This window comes from Myotis brandtii, unplaced genomic scaffold (genome assembly GCF_000412655.1).
Source record: "Myotis brandtii unplaced genomic scaffold, ASM41265v1 scaffold581, whole genome shotgun sequence".
In the NCBI taxonomy this organism is placed as follows: Eukaryota; Metazoa; Chordata; class Mammalia; order Chiroptera; family Vespertilionidae; genus Myotis; species Myotis brandtii.
The window spans coordinates 2,053,137-2,075,135 of record NW_005370182.1 but is presented as its reverse complement, the minus strand read 5'-3'; the positions used below and the strand labels follow the sequence as shown (position 1 = coordinate 2,075,135).

At 38.3% G+C, this 21,999-nt stretch overlaps 1 pseudogene; it reads right to left on the bottom strand.

Moving 5' to 3' along the window:
• The window catches only part of LOC102247699, a 45,677-nt pseudogene that overhangs the window by 225 nt on the left and 23,453 nt on the right, over positions 1 to 21,999 (bottom strand).

Genomic DNA, 21,999 nt, shown 5'->3' with positions numbered 1-21,999 from the left:
TCTGTGAAAAATCAATAAAATATATATTTAAAAAAAAAAAGAAATCTAGTCCTTCAGCTGGCTCTATTCCTCAGGATTTAAAGAAATACCTTTTCTTCCTGGTTTCATTTCACCTTCTGGATCCATCGATATTCTTTCATATCAGTTAGGACTGTCCCTTTAAAGTCCCCAACGCTGATGGACCTCATCTTTGCAATCTGAAACTTTCTCACTGCTGCTGCTGCTCTGCTTAGAAGATGACAAGGCTCTTGAAGTTTCAAGTCTTTTGCTTTTTTGTAGGTTTTTCTGAAGTAACTTGCTTTTTCCTCTTTAACTTTTTGTCAACTTCACTGTCAGAATTGCTGCCAGAAGAGCTTGAAGAAACAAGCTCCTTAGATTTAGGCTCCGCTCCTGCAACCAAGCCCCGTGCTCACTCGCCACGCACCCACTCCTTAGTTTTTCATCCAAACTAATGGATGGCTCCTTTCAACTTCTACATCTTTATTTTTAGGTACCTTTCCTTTCTACGTTATATTCTATACCCAGACACGCTGACTTTTAAAAAATTAGTTGTAGTTCCATAAAACAGTAGAAATTCTTTTTTATTTCCTTTTGCACACACTTTCTTTTCAAAATGATCTCAATTTTGCTTTGAGAATTTAGTAAGTCCTAAAGTACACGTGGCATGACACATAGTAGGTCCAGCTTAGATATCAGCTCCTCAGTTTTACTTCCCCTTGACCTTCTAGTACCTTTTAGAGTAAATGCAATGACTGCTTTCTCTATAGAACTCTGTGCTCCAGGGAAGTAAGCACAAGCTCTTAATGTCCTCTAATTTGTTTCTAGACCAAGAGGACCCATTTCATTCAGAAACAAAAACCACCACTGTTTTACTCCCGCCTCCTTTTACTTGGATTAATGACTAGACGTGTGAAAGTCCTGAAAATTAGATGCTTTGACAAGTTCCTTTCATATAAACAGTAAGAAAACTGTATTAGGAAATAAATGACAATTTCCTAGGTAAGGTCTTCCTAGAAAGTTCAGTAACCTTTTACCTTGAGAAGTTACCTAAACCTTATAGAAACCAACTTTAATCTGGATCAGAGAAGAAAAACATTTAATTGGACAAACTACCTTCTGTTATTCTAGATTACAAAAACAGAAGTCAGGAAACAGGCCCATATCTAGATTTAGAAAAATTTGATAAAAACAAAATAAGAACACATGATAGTAATAAATGATACAAAACTTAATCCGACTAGTGATGGTTTGCCATATAGATTCCAAATTTACTATGGACAACATCAATTTCAGAAAACCATCAGTTCCTGGTCTCATTCTGTGGGGTGATTTTATGCATAAGTAATAAGGTCAGGCTTGATCATGCCTCACAGCCCCCATCCCTACATACCTTGGGTAACATAGCATATCATTTAATTTAAAATTATTTACTTTCATTAATAATTTTTAAAATATGCATGTTTTTATTAATTTTTAGATAGAGTGGAAGGGAGAGGGAGAGAGAAACACCTATGAGAGAGAAACTGCCTCCTGCACGCCCCCTACTGGCGATCAAGCCTGCAACTCAGGCATGTGCCCTGACAGGGAATCAATCACTGAGCGGCACCAGCAGGGCTAATTAATAGTTTTGATTCAAATATAAATTATAATCTAGTCCTTCTACCATTCCAACTTTTAATATCATTTGAAAAAGCACATTTCTCTTGGCAAACTGATAATAGTTGCCTACAATGATTAAACACATTAATTTGAGGCATCAGTAAAGAAAGTTGCACTCCTGGCAAACATGTAACAGATTATGCTATTAGTTCGTGGACTGTGTATGCTGTTCTGATTCAAGGGGTAATGCAAAGGTAGCATTGGGAAACTAAAACGTATTTACTTCTAGTATATTTTTCAGTGAAGGGCTCAGTAGCACTAGTAACTGCTCTTTTATTCAAATAACTGCTTATATTGCTGACTTTTATTTCCTTTAATTTCATGAAGCCATCATTAAATATGGAACAAAAATACCAATTGTTTATAATTAGATAAGCTTGGCCACATTATTATCAGGGGAAAAGAAAAAATATGTTTGTGGAATTGCATTAAAAACATGAATAATTTCCTATTTAATCCTGGGTTTTAGTCTGTATTAATGAATTATTTCTTTTTCTCATTAACTTGAATTTGAGAGTCATGAAATGAAAGCTTTTCTTAATTTTTTATTTATAAAATCTGGAACCATGGGGCCTGGAACAAAGGAGCCATTTTTATTGAATGAATATACTTGTAATCTATAAGTATATATAAATTTTGATTGGTGATTACTGTCACCAATGGATTTTAAGGAGGACCAGCAGAGGTCTAAAGAATCTGTTAGGGTTGACATAAGCATTTATTCCTCAAATTTACAAAAATGAACTTAATAGCCTTAATATCCTGAATATATTTAACTTAATATCTATACCATCAATATGTCATTTTCAAGATATCTCATCTAAATGTTTGTTTTTGCCCACTTGTTCTGGCTCAGTAGTTCAGCATCAACATATGAACCAGGAGGTCATGGTTCGGTTCCTGGCCAGGGCACATGCCTGGGTCACAGGCTCGATCCCCAGTAGGGGGCATGTAGGAGGCAGCTGATCAATGATTCTCTCTCATCATTGATGTTTCTATCTCTCTCTCCCTCTCACTTCCTCTTTGAAATCAATAAAAATATATTTAAAAATAAATGCTTGTTTTTATTAAGCAATATAATGAAAATTAATTATTTTTAAAAGAATTACTTATATCCTAAATCAACTGTGTCCAGTCTTTTGTAGTACATTAGTTCTCCACTATTATTTTTCAAGATTTTTTTCACGTTTGGATGAAAACATCAAACGCTACTGATAGTTTCATGATATAAAAATTTCGATGATTTAGCTAAAGTATTGCTCTCTGTACAATGAAGATTAGGATTGGCTGGCTTCCTTCAACTCTTCTCAGTAGCCAGTATGAAGTCAATAGAAACAGACTGAGCTTGTTGCAGTGCAATGTCCAGTTCCAACTGGCCCTCAGTAGTCAGTGACAATCCTAGTTTGCTCTTTCTGGTAGTGTCAATAATTCACATTCTAGTGATAGAAATATTAAAGGTAGATATGCAAATCATTATATTTGGCCACATGAGAGAGGCAACTGCTTTCTCATGATATACTAGTATTTAACAGACTGACCAAATATTTATTGTGTTATACTATAAGAAAGATATTACATTTCACTGAGTCTATGAAAATGTCATAAAAAATATTACAGCTTACATGCATATAGAGGCCCATTGCACGAAATTTATGCACTGAGGGGGGGGGGGATGTCCCTCAACCCAGCCTGCACCCTCTCCAATCTGGGACCCCTCAGGGGATGTCTGACTGTCGGTTGAGGCCCAATCCCACAGGGATCGGGCCTAAACCGGCAGTCGGACATCCCTCTCACAATCTGGGACTGCTGGCTCCCAACCGCTTGCCTGCCTGCCTGCCTGATTGCCCCTAACCACTTCTTCCTTCCAGCCTGATCACCCCCTAACCACTCCCCTGCCAGCCTGATCAACGCCTAACTACTCCCCTGCTAGATCAATCGTCCCCAACTGCCCTCCCCTGCCAGCCTGGTCGCCCCTAGCTGCCTTCCCCTGCTGGCCTGATCCACCCCAACTGTCCTCCCCTGCCGGCCCAGTCACCCCTAACTACCCTCCCCTGCCAGCCATCTTGTGGCTGTGGGCGCCGCCATCTTTGAGGGTGTGGAAGTCAGGTAGCATATTCCCTCCTTATTGGTATGGGAGCCACCATGTTTGCAATGGCATGAGGGAGAATTAGCATATTCCCTCTTTATTAGATAGGATATGCATAACCCATGGACACAGACAATAATGCAGTTGGCCTGGAGGTGGGGTGTGGAGGGAGTCAGTGGGGGTGATAAAAGGGGATATCTGTAGTACTTTCAATAATAAAGATAAATTTAAAAAATATTATCAATAGTTTCTCTGCCCTTAACAGTAGATATGGAAAATGAGACAACCCAAAAATTATTATAGGAACAAGTAAAATGTTATTGGTGTCATAATAGGTATAATGTGGTAGGGGGATTAAGGGAGAAAATAAATTACATTTTATTGTGGTGACTAGGTAAGCAGAATATTGCATTTAGTTGGGTCTTAAAAGTTGAGTAGCATTTACAGATGGCAATTTAGGAAGGCATATTTTACAGGTGTAATTTGTACCTGATATATAGAGGTATTGATTAGATTGTTGATTTTGTATTCTCCGGATAAAGAGGGAATATGGTTTTACTACAGTTTACAAAACATTTCTATACATTTGGGGAAATTATGAAATCTATTGCCAATATTACTGATTTTCTGGGGTGTTTCAGTTAAGGAAACTTTAATGCTCCAAATCAGATAATTATCTAGCTGCTTTCCAATTGAAGTCTAATCTTTTTTTTTTTCTGCCTGTATTTAGACTATTCAATTGTTCAAATCAAGAAGGTTAGGAGAGGAACAGAAGGATAATTTCAAGTTAGTCAGTTTTGCTATTTCTTAGCTCTGGTAAATGTTCTGGTGCAGAAGGTGATCAGAAATAATAATCTTTGGTAATTGTCTATGGGTAACATTAAGTGGCAGAATACTGCATCTGACAGCAGAATGTTGCATCTGTTGCTGTTCCCATGACTCTAAGACGACATTTCTGTGTAATAAATAGCTTTACGTGAGCTCCATAGGTTGAGTCCATTCACACATCTGTGTATTTTAGCTATCCAGGCTGCAACTGTCCTGCTTTGCAGTGGATAAGTGAGAGCTATTTTTAAATCTATGTTTATGTTCCCTCAACTGACACTCCTTGAAAGAAAAAAAGTAGCAGTGCTCCTGAGCATTCTTAAGAGGTTTACATTGGTTCTTTAAAGAAAACTTTAGTTTCCCTGATGTTTGCAGTCTAATTTCTGTCTGTTTGCAATTTGATCACAGGATCAGAGTGTTTTCCAAGTGCTCATGTTCTTCTATACTTATTAACTAAATATTCAGAATCCTTTATTGTGAAGGGCCAAACTGAAATTCTTTACTGAAAGACAATAAACAGGTGAAGAAGTAGTCTACATTTATAGAAAAGCCAATATAATAAAGAGGTAATATGCAAATTGACCGCCACACCCTCACACAAGATGGCTGCCACAAGATGGCCAGCAGAGGAGGGCAGTTGTGGGCATCAGGCCAGCAGGGGAGGGAAGTTGGGGGCAACCAGGCTGGCAGGGGAGGGCAGTTGGGGGGAACCAAACCTGCAGGGGAGGGCAGTTGGGGGCAATTGGGCCTGCAGGGGAGCAGTTAGGCATTGATCAGGCTGGCAGGGGAGTAGTTAGGGGGTGATCAGGCTGGCAGGCGGGGCAGGCTGGGCCGAGGCCCCCCACCCCCCCCCCCAGTGCACGAATTTCATGCACCAGGTCTCTAGTAAGAGAATAATTTGAAGATGCCACTTTCCAAAAATTTATCTATTGAATTGATGAAATATTTATGTTCTAGTAGGATTATTAATAGGACTTGACAAATTGACTTTAAAAATTGTATTAAAGACCAAGTTGATAAAATTAGCCAAGACCTTTACAAAGAAAGATGAGGAAGGAAATAAAAAGAGAAAGGATTTGCTCTACAAAATATAGGGACTTATAGATAGCTCTTAAAAGCAAATAAAGTGCATGTTATTGACACAATGACAGAAAAAATCAATAGCATAAAACAAAATAAAAAATCTAGAAGCAGATCATGCCTATTTGGAATTTTGTCAGAAGACAGAGAGGATGTAGCAAGCTCAAGTTTAGGAGTTGGATTATTCAACAAGTGAGCTTGAATTAATAGTTATCTATAAGAAAGGAAAACAAAATAAATCTCTGCCTCACACCATCACAGAAATGAAGTTTATATGGGTTAGTATCTTGCGTTTCAAAGTTAGAAATTTAAAACTTTTAGAAGCAAGTACATTAATATATTTCTTAACTTGTAGTATGGAACAATTTCTTAAACAAGACACATTAGTATCAACAACAAAATAATTACTACATTTTAGTTCACTAAAATTAAAAACTTTTAAATATTAGAGTCACTGTAAACAAAGAAAAATCAATGTTAAAAAGACACACCCCTCTTCCACTCTCCCCCCTAAAAAACACACACACACACAAAAAAACAACAACCCACAACCAGGAAAAAGGGCAAAAGATGAATAGGCAGAAGTAAAACAGAAGTATGAAACATATGTGATAAATATACATATATCTAATAAACATAAAAAGACATATGCCAGCCCTGGCTGGTTGGCTCAATTGGTTGGAGTCTTGTTTCCTCTTCCACTCTCCCCCCTAAAAAACACACACACACACAAAAAAACAACAACCCACAACCAGGAAAAAGGGCAAAAGATGAATAGGCAGAAGTAAAACAGAAGTATGAAACATATGTGATAAATATACATATATCTAATAAACATAAAAAGACATATGCCAGCCCTGGCTGGTTGGCTCAATTGGTTGGAGTCTCATTTTATACACCAAAAGGTTGAGGGTTTGATTCCTGATCAGTGCACATACCCAGGTTGCAGGTTCAATTCCTGGTCTGGGCACATATGGAAGGCAATCAATCTATGTTTCTGTCACATTGTGATGTTTCTCTCTCTCTCTCTCTCTCTCTCTCTCTCTCTCTCTCTCTCCCTTCCTCCCTCCCTTCCTCTTTTCCTCTTTCTCTCTCTCTCCCTCTCTCAAAACAATAAAAACATATCCTCAGGTGAAGATTAAAAAAAGGCATATACCATATTATCAATAATAATCAGAAATATGCATATCAAGCCCTTGATGTGTTCATTTTATAAGCATTGATTGTAAAAGTTTAATGCCCAAGATTTAAAATAAATATACATCAGTGACAAACTCTTCCAATGTGTGAACATTCCTGTTAATGTGAAGGTGAAGAATTTTGGAATATAGGAGTTAAAAATTTATATGGCAAAGGGTTGGAAGAGTCACCTGTGAAATCAGAGGATTATGGATGACATGCCTTTTGCAGTAACTAAAAGGAGAGTTTTAAAAATTACCTCTGGAAAAATATGAAAAAACTCATATCTTAGGGTCTCTTCCTTTTATGTGCTATGTTTTCACTGAACTGCTTTTTAAATGTCTGAGTGATTTGTTGCCCAAACCTCACAATGTGGCTCCTTTGTGCAGGCAACTCATTACTTACAACTGCTTAATGTGCTTGATTTAAATTCCCAGAGTTAAAATAAGATATTGGTTTACGAAGGAGGCATTTGAAAGCAGCATAAACTGTGAAGAGGTGTGCATTCAGTGTGAAAGTAGGTCTGCGTGTCTCTTATCTTGAAGGTAATTAGAGTTGCCCAAAGACAGAAAATCAATGCATTCTAAATGAGAATAATTTAGTTGTTATTGCATTGAGTAAGCATTAAACCACCAAAAGAATATCTAGAACTGTATACATTCTCGTCATCTTACTTAAAATAATGTCTATTGCAATGTCAAATTATGAGCGCTAAATTATGTTAAAAATGCTAACAAGACAGATGATGACACCTAATCGATATGTGCAAAGCTTCTGTTGGAACCTTAACGTTCCATATGAAATAATTATTTTTGAGTAACAACTCTATTTAAAGTAAGTTAACATCTTTTACATGAAGACCTTTCCCCTCACAACATTATCTAACAATCTAGCCTCCAGAGTCATGTTAGGAGGAATCCTACACAATTTTCTTATGGCTTATTCCCCAGCAGAGGTTGCTAGGCACAATTGTTGAAGGGCATGAACTAATGCCATGTGAAGGGTGTCTTTAAGAACCTACCTGTCTGGTACAGAACCAGTATAGCACATTCTGACTAGGATGTAGCAGTAGAGTGAACTTTGCAGCCAGAAATAAGCTCAAATTTTATATTTTTGAAAATGATAGAGAATTACCTCACCTTTCAGCAAGTTTTCTCTTATGTTTATAATTTACTGAACTAAAACTCCTCTGGACAAATATAATGTACTAGGGGCCCAGTGCATGAATTTGTGTTCTTTAAAAGGAACTGTGGGCTGCACGGCTGTGGTGGGCATAGGGGCAGGTCTTGGCCCATCCTCTGTGCCTCAGCCTGGCCTTTCCCGCCACGGCCCTCTGTCCCCTGTCTGCCAGCAGCCCCTCTCCCGCCACCGCTGCTCCCACGCACTGATGGTGTCAGCCCCGCTCGCACCTGCTGATGGCGCATAGTGATTTGGGGCCAGCACCAGCAGCGGGTGCGAGTGGTGGCTGCTGCCCAGATTGCCCCTCAAGAGCAGGGGGAGGTGGAGAAGCCCTGAGGGGTAATCGGTGCCAGTAGCCACCACTCACACCCGCTGACGGCGCCAAGCGATTGAGACCGGCGCCAGCAGTGGGTGCAAGTGGTGGCTCTGGCGCCGGCAGGGCATGGGAGCAGCAGCTCCGACGCCAGCTGTGGATGCGAGTGGTGCCAGCACCAGCAGCGGGTGCGGGAGGTGGTTGCCAGCTCCAATCGCCCCTCAGGAGCAGGGTGAGGTGGAGAACCCCTGAGGGGTGATCGGGGCCGGCAACCACAGCTCACACCCACTGACGGTGCCAAGTGATTGGGGCCAATGCCGGCACCAGCTGCAGGTGTGAATGGAGGCTCCAGCACCAGCAGCGGGTGTGAGCTGGGCCAGCAGGTGTGAGCACTGGGAGGGACCATGGTGTGCAGGAGAAAAGAATTTTCAGTAACCACCAAAGACTCACCCTGATGACAGCGACTGGTGCCCCACCTTGGTCTGGTGCCCCGCTCACCTGCTCCACCATCCTGCCATGGCTGATGCCCACCATGTTCTGCGCTCTGCCACCTGCTGCTGACGCCTGCCATGTTCCATGCGAGCCCCCTCGTGGTCAGCACACATCATAGCAACCGGTTGTTTGGTTGTTCAGTTGTTTGGTTGTTCTGCTGTTCAGTCTATTTGCATATTAGGGATTTATATATATAGACTAGAGGCCTGGTGCATGAATTCGTGCATGGGTGGGGTCCGGCTGGGGGGAGGGGACGTGGGAGGTTGGCTGGCTGACCCTGCCCCCGATTGGGCCAGTTGGCCCGCTGCAGTGCACATCATAGCTACAACTAGTCGTTTCGGTTGTTCTGGTCATTCCAATCATTCCAGTTGTTCCTGTCATATCTATAATTTCTTAAGAACAACACAAGGCTTAATCAACAGTACACAAATATAGTGAGTATTTTTCAAGCACAGCAGATGAATATTATTATTTGAGGCCTGTTGCCATGTTTTTTGTTTGTTTGTTTGTTTCATTCCCTGTTCATTTACTCAATAATTACTTACACAGACAATTAACAGTGTTAGGCCCTGTGGCAACAATGTTGATCATGGTCTCTGCCTTCATGGGTCAAAGCACCTAGTGAAAAGGACAGCACTAAGCAAGAAAGCAAATAAATTAGCATATAATTTAAAATTGTAGCAAGTGGTATAAATAAAACAAATAAGATTTTCTTAAAAAAAGAAATGGGAGATCTAATTACATAGAAAGTCAGGAATAGATCTGTGACTAAGATATAATTGAGACATAGAAGCAAGGAACAGACTGTGGAATCTCAGAGGGAAGGCAGGGGAAGGTGGGTGGGTGGGGAGAGATCAACCAAAAAACTTGTATGCATATGCTTAACCGATGGACACAGACAATAGGGTGGTGAAGGTCTGAGGCAGGGATGGGGGGTAGTGGCAGGCTAGAAGACGTGGATGGGGGGGAAAGGGGGACATATGTAATGTTTGCAACAATAAACATTTAAAAAAATAGAGATAGATATATTAAATTAATTGAAACTTATTTACTAGGCTAAAATCTATACAAATAATATCTTTTGTGATTTGCTCTATTATTTAATTGGACATTAATAAAAGGGCCAGAATCCAGCAATCAGTTCATAATAAAACCTCACAAATATTTGGTATTTGCATACTTAATTATTCTATTAAAATGAATTGAAATAGCTGTTTAAGAGAAGCAAACATTCTCCCCAGTGTGTAGGTGGGTAGCAGTTTAAGTAAGTGGCTGTCTAACTTAAACTTGTCATTTTGTCACTTACTTACAAAAATAGACACCAGCTAGTTATTTAAACAGTCCACCAAATCAGACATGTTATTTCCAATGCATCTGCTACAAGAAATTTATTCCTTACTGTTAATTAAGTTAAAAGCCTTAGGTCTTTTTAACACTGCACACTTCACCAATTAAATTATATTGACTATTGTATGTCATTACCCATGACAACCTATTACTGTGACTATCCCAAATATAATTCTTAGTTTCATCAGTAATTTTTTTTTAAAACTTATTGTTAGGATTTTTTAGTTTGTTCAAAGAAAAAAATATTAACATGTAAGTGATATTTTACTTTTGTATTCTAATAGTAGTACTTTATTTGAGATTTTTAATGTGCACCTTAGTTCCCATTCTGTAGTGATTATAATTTAATATCAAATAAAATTGGACAAGATCAGACTAAAAATCAGTCCATGATAAAAAAAAAATTTAAGTTTTGGATGACAATATATTAGCAGAGAAAAATTAAAATATGGATTTAAATATTTTCAAAATTTCGGTGGTGAATTTTAGAGGCAGGACAGGCAGTGTTAGGGAATAAAGAGGGTCCATGGGAGAGGAATGCATATGTGAAGCGCAGAAATAGCTCCAGGACACCAGAATGCTTTCACAGAGGATAAAGAAAAGTCACAAGGTACTGGGAAGAGGGAGACATATTTTCACAGAGGATAAAGAAATGCCAGAGGATAAGGGAAGAGGAAGTCATACATTCACAGAGATTTCACAGGGGATAGAGGAATGTTGCAAGATAAGGGCACCACGTGTGCTTTGGACTTTGAAACTGATACTATGTAGCAGAATGACCAAGGAGGAAAGCACAGGGGTCCTAAATTAAGGAAGGGTCCAATTAGAAAGGGTCAGGTTCAGACAAAGAACTGCAGCATATATAAAACAAGACAAAGGGACATGAGACAGATTTTTAGATTTTTTTTATTTTTCCCATTAGAGCAAGAGAGCAGGTTTTACCTATTTTGGGACCCCTCCTCAGGGGATTCCCCTTTGGGGAACTCTCCCAGGAAGAGTTTGTATATGCTCCCAATAAACTTCCATATTTTTGTTAAAGAAGCCTTTGGTCCACGAGTTTATTCTTCAAACTTCATAGGGCAAGGACCCATGGAAGAAGAATCTGCACCCTGAGCCCCACGTTCCAAAAGTATCATAAAAAACAAAATAAAGAATATGTCAATCTGATGTCCCAGGCAGCTACTAAGTGATTAATGGGTATGTAGTGTATATAGCACCAAAAGGCTGGACAAAGGGGTGATTCATGTCCTGGGCCCACGGAGCAGGATGGCGTGAGATTTTGTGCTGCTCAGAAGGGCAGACAATGTAAAACTTATGAAATGTTTATTTCTGGACTTTTCCATTTAGTATTTCCAGATTGCAGTTGACGGCAGTTAACAATGTAAAACTTATGAAATGTTTATTTCTGGACTTTCTATTTAGTATTCCAGACTGCAGTTGACTGAAGGTGCCTGAAACCATGGAAGGAAAGTGAAACCATACATAAGAGGGGACTAACTTATATAGTGTGTTCTAGTTATTTCTAGTCCTTATATTCAGGTTAGGTACACAGATTTATGCTTGTAATTCTATCTAGTTTTATTTATTTTTTACTCTCTTAAAATGTGCAGTATATTTTAATAATCTGTCAATAACAAGTACTGTTTAAGGTTGAAAGTTTTTAATAATCATCTTACATATGGTGTTTTGATTAAAGTTGTAGCTATTGTCCTATTTTATTGACTCTTTGAAAAACCATCTTTTTCTTAAAGAACCTTCAGTTATAAAATATGGATTTACTACTTTTCTGAAATAGCCATAGTTACTAATTCAATAAAATACTTTCTTATACATAACTAAAGACAAAATGCTCATTTGCATATGTCTCATTGTATTCTTTTGGGTAAATGCACTTTCAGGGGGTTGTTTATTTTAAGAGCATTAGCCAGAAATCTCTGAGTGTCCTTTCTGGATATCCACTAAATCAAAGGAGAGAAAACTAAATGGCTATATTTGAAGCTACATAATGAAGAAAAAATTTCCCTATGTAAACCAAGGTTATCAGAAATCCTTGGTATTTAAAAGCTCTTCTAACAGTTCATAGTCAAAATTGTGGCAGAAAATGTGAAGTGTTTTCCTATAAATAGTACCATTTATAAACATAAAATATTAACTGTTGTTACATGAACTTAGAATTTCCAAAAAAAAACACCGTTTATTAAAATTCATGAGTATTTATGGTATCTTCCCACTTCCAAGCTAACATCATAAAAATCTTCCCTAAATTTTAATACACTACATCTAATTTTCTTATCCCACCTATCCATAACATCATTATTGCTTTTTTATTTACTGAATTTTGAAACAATTTCTTTTCCTTTCTGTTTTCCCCAATTATTATTGATAACGATGATTATTCAAGCATATAGTTTTTTTCTTTCTAAATTTCTATGTAGAGTTATCAAATTTGGACAATCATTGGTATATGATATGCTAGAGAAATGCCAAAATAATTTTATTTTATAAACATTGACAAATATTGATAGACAGCTATGAAAAGGGCAAGCTCATATGAATTTTATTAAACTTACCAATTACCACATTAAAGGGCAATTTAGTGCCTGAAAAAAGAAGTGAAATTATTCTAGTTTATAACTGCTTCCTTAATGATGCTTGTTAAGTAACATCCATACTTTCAGGGAGAAAAAAATGGGTTAATTTTTTCTTTACATTTTAAAGATTCTGAGGCACATATTTAACCTAATTTCATAGCCAATGAAAAATGGTAGGTTTTAAATATTCTACTAAATCATATAATTAATCATAATGGTAAAAGTAAAGATCTAACTTTAAAAATACCTTGTCAATTTTAGTTATATAACTTTTTAGTATTATAGCACTTGCTAATTTATTTGCTAAAAAAGTAAATAAATTAGTGAACATAAAGTTTTATACTTAAATCATATATATATGCCTAAGCAACTGTACGACAGAATGACTGAACGACTAAACGACTGGTTGACTGGTTGCTATGACTCACACTGACCACCAGGGGGCAGATGTTCAATGCAGGAGCTGCCCCCTGGTGGTCAGTGCACTCCCATAGCCAACCTCCCGTGGCCAGCCAACCTCCCATGGTCCCTCCCCCCAGCGGCCCTGATTGGCCCTGATTGCCAGCGAGGCCGAGGGACCCCACCCATGCACAAATTCGTGTACCGGGCCTCCAGCTCATTTATACAAAATAGTTACTAACTTAATTATTCTTTAAGTTATCTTAAATCCTTTGGGGAGCAAGATAAATGAACAAATAATTGTATATTATAGAAAAGTTGGGAAATATGATTAGGACTAATGAAGGAAAAATAATTTTAAAAAGGATCAGATTTATGCTCAATGCACAGGATCGGGCTCCCTCCTGTCTGGATCGGGCCTGTGGGGATCAGGCCGAAACCAGCTATCCGACATCCCCTAAGGGGTCCCAGATTGCAAGAGGGCACAAGCCAGACCAAGGGACCCCACTGGTACACGAATCCATGCACCAGGCCTCTAGTATATATATAAAACAGAATCACTTGCTAGTTTTCTAAAGTTCACCTTCTTTTTGAAGTTTCTTGTTAATCATGATGGCTTCAGGAATTTTGCTCAACATCAGGGAATCATTTCTAATAATGACTCAGACCACCTAAATTCCAGTCTGTCAGTTCCTTGTTTCAATTCTTCAGAAAACTCCAATTAACTGACCTCATCTTTCTTGATATAAGCTTCACAAATCATAGTCAAGTATACAATCCATGGATGGTCACCATGTGACAGGGGCCACTCCTACTCAAGGGAGCCATTAGTGTAGGGTCTTGTGATATAAAATATGCCTGCTGCCCTTCAGAGGGCCCCAATAAAGGCAGTTTTCTCTGAGGGGCTTTCATCAGGTAAACATTTAAACAAAGCCTATTGCATTTCCTTGCATGGCGATGTCACCTAGTGAAACAGATTGAGTTGCTGATTATAGTAGCCCTACGTTCTTCACTGAGCTTTGTGACTTTGAGCAAGTTATTTGAACTCTGAGCCTTAGTTTGCTTATTTATAATAAATTAACTTCAAGCAAATTACTTAACTTTTAGATACCACAGTGTCTTCATGAGTAAATGAAGACAATATCAGTATTCTACATCTTTTATGAACTAGTTGATTTACAGATAGTGATTAGCATAGGCTTTGGCACATAGGGAACCTTCCAGCAAATATAGTTACACATATTAATATTCAGCGAGATTTCTTATCCAGTTCTCTGGGTTCCAAGAGCTCTCCCTTGGGGAGGCCTGAAGTGCATAGCATAGTTTGTGGCTGGATAGAAAAGGCTAGCACTGTGGTTCATTTTTAGGAAGTATAAAGGTGCCTCACCTACCAGTAGCCTTCCATGAAGTGTGAAGGGGATGGTGTTTTGTTTTCTATTTGCTTCATTCCTCTCTCTTATCAAGCGAGCTCAGATGGGAAAGTGGGGTGTATTTGCTGGGTGGCCTTAAATATACACAACAGTATTTCTTTGATTACAAGCAACTAACTAGCTTGGAATATTTTAGTACAGCAAGTGTTCTGTGAGATATGCAAATTTTCAATCCCTAATCTTTGTATGTATGTGTGTTTGTGTCAAAAAAATTCTCATTTCATTTTATCTATTTATATCTATCTATTATATCTATTCATATGCTTATACATGTCTGTATATACACTGTGTGTGTGTGTGTGTGTGTGTGTGTGTGTGTGTGTGTTTTCCTAGACCAGTCTGTGTATCTAGACAGCTCTGGAGAGACTTCTGTTTCATAATATTCCTGCAAGCTTGGTTACTGTTATGGTTTCAGAAGTTGGACTAACCTGGTTTGATTACTCACACTTTCCAATGAAGACCACTCTGCTGGTATTCAGTAAACATATAACAAAAAGGATGACCGTCAGTATCTGTACGGCCTTGCAGAGAATGAACAGACTTTGGAATGCATCTTAGTTTAGAGATGCAGGTAACAAGCCCTGCAGGAATGATGCAGGTGGAGAGTCCTCACAGAGATGTGCAGAGAGAGGTGAATTGAAACTGTAAATCAAGGCTTTATTCATCGATTTCGTTGTTTCCGAGATGTTTTGTCTTCATTTTGATCATCAGGAGCCAGAACCTGCTAATGCTCTACGTGGGGCGGAGAGGGAGTCTGTGCAGGGGAAAAGAGACGTTCGCTCAGGGACGTTCAACTCTCAGGATAAAAGCTGAAAATGACAATGCTGGTTGGCAGTATGTTTCCAAATGGAATTGTTTCTTTTTCAGTGTGTCACCTTCTTCACTCTAAAATGTTTCTGCCCTAAGGTGGTAAACACTTAAACTACCTAAGGGAAATTTATTACATTAACAAAAAGTACAAACACATTTTTGTCATTGAATTAGTCTCCCTGGTGCATACTCCCTTGGAGAGTAGAGAAAATAGTTATTTGGGGCTTTGAGGGGAAAAATAAAAACATAATTTTTTTTGTATATGTGTCTCTGGGGTACAGGACTCAAGTCACAGTTCATACAACTCAGGACATTTACCTACCCATTTAACAGTGTCTTCAGAAAAAAAGAATTAGTAAATTTTACTAGTCATTTAACTTTAGACCATTATAAAATGGTCTAAAGTTACCCCCAACAGCAGCTAATCACAAAAGAAAGACCATTCTTTTTCTCCGCAAATTACACATCTCTCAAGTGGGCTTTCCTACCTTTCTTTATCTCTCTAAAGCTCCTTTTTTTTTAAATAACAGAGTTACATAAAAACTCTTTAAGAAAATGTGATCTATCTTTCCCTGGCCACACCAGCCAGCAGAGGGATAGGGGGAGTCACAAAACCACTATTTTCCTGCATTTTTAATATCCTCTATTATGACCAATTTTCTTCAAATTCTTCCACATGGCGGTGATTCCCCAATGGGTGCATAGTGAGGATGCCACACAGAGGGATAGGGGGAGTCACAAAACCACTATTTTCCTGGATTTTTCATATCTTCTATTATTTCTTCAAATTCTTCCACATGGCGGTGATTTCCCAATGGGTGCATAGTGAGGATGCCACAAGTCAACCCGCCAGGCTACCATTTCAGCTCCTCTTCTGTTTCAGCTTATTTTGATGGTGGGATCCTTAATTTTGCAAGTCAACTTGAATGACCACAGGGTGCCCAGGTTAAACAATATTTCTGGGTGGGTCTGTAAGGGTGTTTCTGGATGAGGTTAACATTTGAATTGGTGGACATAGGAAAGTAGATTCCCTCCCCAGTGTGGGTGGGCATCGTTCAATCCATCGAAGACCTGATAGACTTCTCAGCCTCCACAATTGTGTGAGCCAATTCCTCATAATAACACACCTCTCTCTCTTTCATTGTGTGTGTGTGTGTGTGTGTGTGTGTGTGTGTGTGTGTGTATGTGTGTGTACGTGCACACATGCTAGTGGTTCTGTTTCTCTGGAGAACCCTGAATAATACAGATAGTGTTGATGGGGGGACCTACAACCTAATAGAGCACCTGAATTAATCTGAAAAGTAATCATATTATTTTAAATCTTAGAACACATATACTTATGTGCATAGGAGGTTAAGTTTCTTATGTATGAATAGGGAGTTCCACCTGAATTAATCTGAAAAGTAATCATATTATTTTAAGTCTTAGAACACATATACTTATGTGCATAGGAGGTTAAATTTCTTGTGAATAGGGAGTTAAGTTTTCCTTAAAGTTTCCTTTTCAAGGCCTGTGCAAAGCAATAGAGGAGGTGACTCACCTGGTCCCACATTTGCTCCTGGACACATGAAATACTCCTGGCAGGTCACTTAACCCTCTCAAGACTTAGATTTGCTCTCTGTAAAGTTAGGAGTTGCATTGGAGAGTCCCTTTTGATTTGAAACGATTCCCTGGTTTAGATCATTACTTTTATTTTATCTTTTAAAATATATTTTTATTGATTTTACAGAGAGGGAGGAAGAGGGATGGAGAGTTAGAAACATCAATGAAAGAGAAACATCAATCAGCTGCCTCCTGTACACCCCCTACTGAGGATCGAGCCCGCAACCATAACCAAGTACATGCCCTTGACCAGAATTGAACCCAGGACCCTCAGTCCGAGGACCAATGCTCTATTCACTGAGCCAAACTAGTTAAGGCCATCCCTTTTATTTTTTAATTTTATAGTATTAACAAATACTATAATCATTTTCTGCTTTTTGTGTCTATTAGAGAGTGAATGGATGTGTCCTGATGCTCACTCTAGTAAATGTTAAGCAGGCCTCACACCCTTTTATTGTGATCATTTCCCATCCTAAATGGGAAAACAGGCCAACAGGAAGTAGTAGCCTTCTTCAAATTTACGTTGCAGAGCTAGGATTTGAAAACAGGCTGCTTAGCTGCAAAATCCTTATTGCTTCTACTAAGTCTTTTTATGAATCACATCTGTGACTTTTTTGTGTTCAAATACTAAATCTGATTGTAATCCTCAATTGCATCATTATTACTGGGTAAAGATACTAAAACTTTATGACCACACACTTCACAACTCAGCTCCAGAGAAAGCATTAGAGTGAAAATCAGCAAGTACATATTAGAGCAAACATCTAGAAGCATATGTCAACAGTAATGGAAACAGACAGCCAATGATGAGCACAGTAATAGAAATATATACTATATACACTCCCATAGCTAACGGGCGATCTACGTTGAGCATGGCCTATAGAAATATAATAAAATTTTAAAACATTAATCTGTCCTCTCTCTTCCTTATACATCTTGAGCCTGCCTTCAAGCAGCCAGTAGCACCAGTGTGGCTTTGAGGAGAAAAGATTATTAGACAAAGAGAGGGAAACCATTGGTATGCAGTGTTTTGGCATATAAAGTAAGCTGTTTAGAATGAAAAGGGAAATTCTTGTAGATAACGGAACATGGGGGCTATGGGGAGGATCCCTGTTGCCTGCCCCTGGCCTGCACTAAGCAAATGACAGCAGAGACTTGGAGTCCCTTCCTTTTTCAGCTAAAATGGGAGGCAGGATTACAGGAAGAACAGACAGAGAGAAAGGAATCCTTTACTAGTACATTTCTGTAGGAAGCTGAGGCTCTTCCCCAAGTGGCCCATTCATAAAACCCAACACAATCAAAATAGTTAAAGCTTTGACAATGAAACTATGGTGTGGAATACCACCCAGGTTTCAAACAGGGCTTTCTGGCCTGATGAGCAAGGCAGACCAGAATAGCACTGCAAAGGCTTTGGAATATAAACAGCCATTTGAACCCCAGTCCACAAATGAGATATGGATGTACATTCTGAACCTAAATACTGCCAACTGAGATGAAAGATTTAAATAGCAACCAGAGGCACAGAGTATAACTTTCCAAATATTCAAACTACAATGACCAAGAACCAGGAAAATCTCAAGTCAAATGAGAAAAGACAAGAGATAACAATGCCAAGGAAACAAAGGTAGAATTATCTGCCAAGAACTTTAAAGCAGATATTATAAGAATGCTCTAGTAAGCAATCATAAATACCCCAGAAACCAATGGAAAAAAAATAGTCTCAGCAAAGAAACAGATAATGCCATATAGAGATTTAAATGTGAAAAATAACTGAAATTTAAAAACTCATTGGATGGGCTCAAGAGACCATATATCTAGAATACAGAAAGGATTCTCAAAACTTATGAGTAAGAACACAAGCAACCTAATTAAAAAATAGGCGATCACTTAATCAGACTCTTCCCTATGTACAGATGAGATAAGTACATGAAAAGATGCCCAACATCTTTAACCATTTATTAGATGTAACTTAAAACCCCAACTGGATGTGATTTGACAGTTACTAGAATTGCTGAGGTATGAACTGCTTACTGTAGCATGCTGGGGAGGATGGGGAGCAACGGAATCTCTCATACATTACTTGTGGAATATAAAATGGTACAAACAGCCCTGGCCAGTGTTTCTCAGTGGTTGGAGCATCAGCCTGTGCAGGTTTAATCCCAGCTCTGGTCAGGGAGCATGGGGGAGGCAATCAACCAATGTGTCTCTCTCACATCAATGTTTCTCTCTCTCTCTCTCTCATCCCTTCCCTTCCACTCTCTAAAAAAATCAATGGGAAAAGTATCCTCAGGTGAGGATTAACAACAAAAATGGTACAAACACTCTGGAAAACATTTTAAGTTAAACATACATTTATCAAATTTCCAGAAATCCTACTCCTGAGTATTTAACTTAGAGAAATAAGAACTTGTATTCATGCAAATACCTATACATGAATACATGGATATGACAGCCTAATTTATAGTAATAGTCAAAAACTGGAAATGACCAAAATATACTTCAATGGGTAAATGGTAAAGAAACCGAGGTATATTATTTGAACAGAATACTATCCAACAATAAAATGAAACATGCTATTGATGCCTGCTACAATTTGGATAAATTCCAAGAAAGCTATGCTGAGTGCAAAAAGCCAGTCTCAAAAGAATAAATATGGAATGATTTCATCTACATAACAATCTGAAAAGAACAAAATTGAGTGATGGAGTACAGATCAGTGGTGCTATGAGGGAGTTCCTTTGTGGTGGTGAAATACATTTTATTATAATTATGGCAGTGGTTACAAAAATGAATGTATGATAAAATTTCATAGAATACACACAAAGGACGGCATGTAAAAAACATGAAATAGGAACATGGTCTGTAGTTAATAGTATTTGTACACCAATATTAATGTCCTGATTTTGACTATTGTACTATGGTTATTTATAATGTTATCACTGGGGGAATGTAGATGAAAGGTAAATGGGGCCTCTGGAGCTTTTGTAATTTTTCTTTGAGCCTAAAAAAACATTCCAAAATTTAGGAAACATCTAAACCTCATATAAATATACTAGAGGCCTGATGCACAAAATCTGTGCAAGGGGCTCGGCCCTCACAGCCCCGGCTTCATCAGGAAGGTCATCCGGAAGGACGTCCGGAAGATCATTTGGCTGTCTGGACTAATTAGTATATTATGCTTTTATTATTATAGATAGTGATCTTGTATCAGATAACTAACGTATTAATGTTGGTACTATCAAGCAGACAAAGCTTGTTCAAGAAGATATAGAGATTTAAATGTGAAAAATAACTGAAATTTAAAAACTCATTGGATGGGCTCAAGAGACCATATATCTAGAATACAGAAAGGATTCTCAAAACTTATGAGTAAGAACACAAGCAACCTAATTAAAAAATAGGCGATCACTTAATCAGACTCTTCCCTATGTACAGATGAGATAAGTACATGAAAAGATGCCCAACATCTTTAACCATTTATTAGATGTAACTTAAAACCCCAACTGGATGTGATTTTACAGTTACTAGAATTGCTGAGATATGAACTGCTTACTGTAGCATGCTGGGGAGGATGGGGAGCAACTGAATCTCTCATACATTACTTGTGGAATATAAAATGGTACAAACAGCCCTGGCCAGTGTTTCTCAGTGGTTGGAGCATCAGCCTGTGCAGGTTTTATCCCGGCTCTGGTCAGGGAGGATGGGGAAGCAATTCAACCAATGTGTCTCTCTCACATCAATGTTTCTCTCTCTCTCTCTCTCATCCCTTCCCTTCCACTCTCTACAAAATCAATGGGAAAAGTATCCTCAGGTGAGGATTATCAACAAAAATGGTACAAACACTCTGGAAAACATTTTAAGTTAAACATACATTTATCAAATTTCCAGAAATCCTACTCCTGAGTATTTAACTTAGAGAAATAAGAACTTGTATTCATGCAAATACCTATACATGAATACATGGATATGACAGCCTAATTTATAGTAATAGTCAAAAACTGGAAATGACCAAAATATACTTCAATGGGTAAATGGTAAAGAAACCGAGGTATATTATTTGAACAGAATACTATCCAACAATAAAATGAAACATGCTATTGATGCCTGCTACAATTTGGATAAATTCCAAGAAAGCTATGCTGAGTGCAAAAAGCCAGTCTCAAAAGAATAAATATGGAATGATTTCATCTACATAACAATCTGAAAAGAACAAAATTGAGTGATGGAGTACAGATCAGTGGTGCTATGAGGGAGTTCCTTTGTGGTGGTGAAATACATTTTATTATAATTATGGCAGTGGTTACAAAAATGAATGTATGATAAAATTTCATAGAATACACACAAAGGACGGCATATAAAAAACATGAAATAGGAACATTGTCTGTAGTTAATAGTATTTGTACACCAATATTGATGTCCTGGTTTTGACTATTGTACTATGGTTATTTATAACGTTATCACTGGGGGAATGTAGATGAAAGGTAAATGGGACCTCTGGAGCTTTTGTAATTTTTCTTTGAGCCTAAAAAACATTCAAAAATTTAGGAAACATCTAAACCTCACATAAATATACTAGAGGCCTGATGCACAAAATCTGTGCAAGGGCCTCGGCCCTCACAGCCTCGGCTTCATCAGGAAGGTCATCCGGAAGGACGTCCAGAAGATCATTTGGCTGTCCGGTCTAATTAGTATATTATGCTTTTATAGATAGTGATCTTGTATCAGATAACTATTTAACATATTATTGTTGGTACTATCAAGCAGACAAAGCTTGTTCAAGAAGCCTTGAGAGACAGATGTTTATACAGTCAACTAAAGAATGATGCTGAGCTGGGCCAGTGTGGCTCATTGGTTAAGCATAGACCTATGAACCAGGAGGTCACAGTTTGATTCCTGGTCAGGGCACATGCTCGGGTTGCAGGCTCAATCCCCAGTAGAGGGCATACAGGAGGAAAGCAATCAATGCTTCTGTCTCATCATTGATGTTTCTATTCCTCTCTCCCTCTC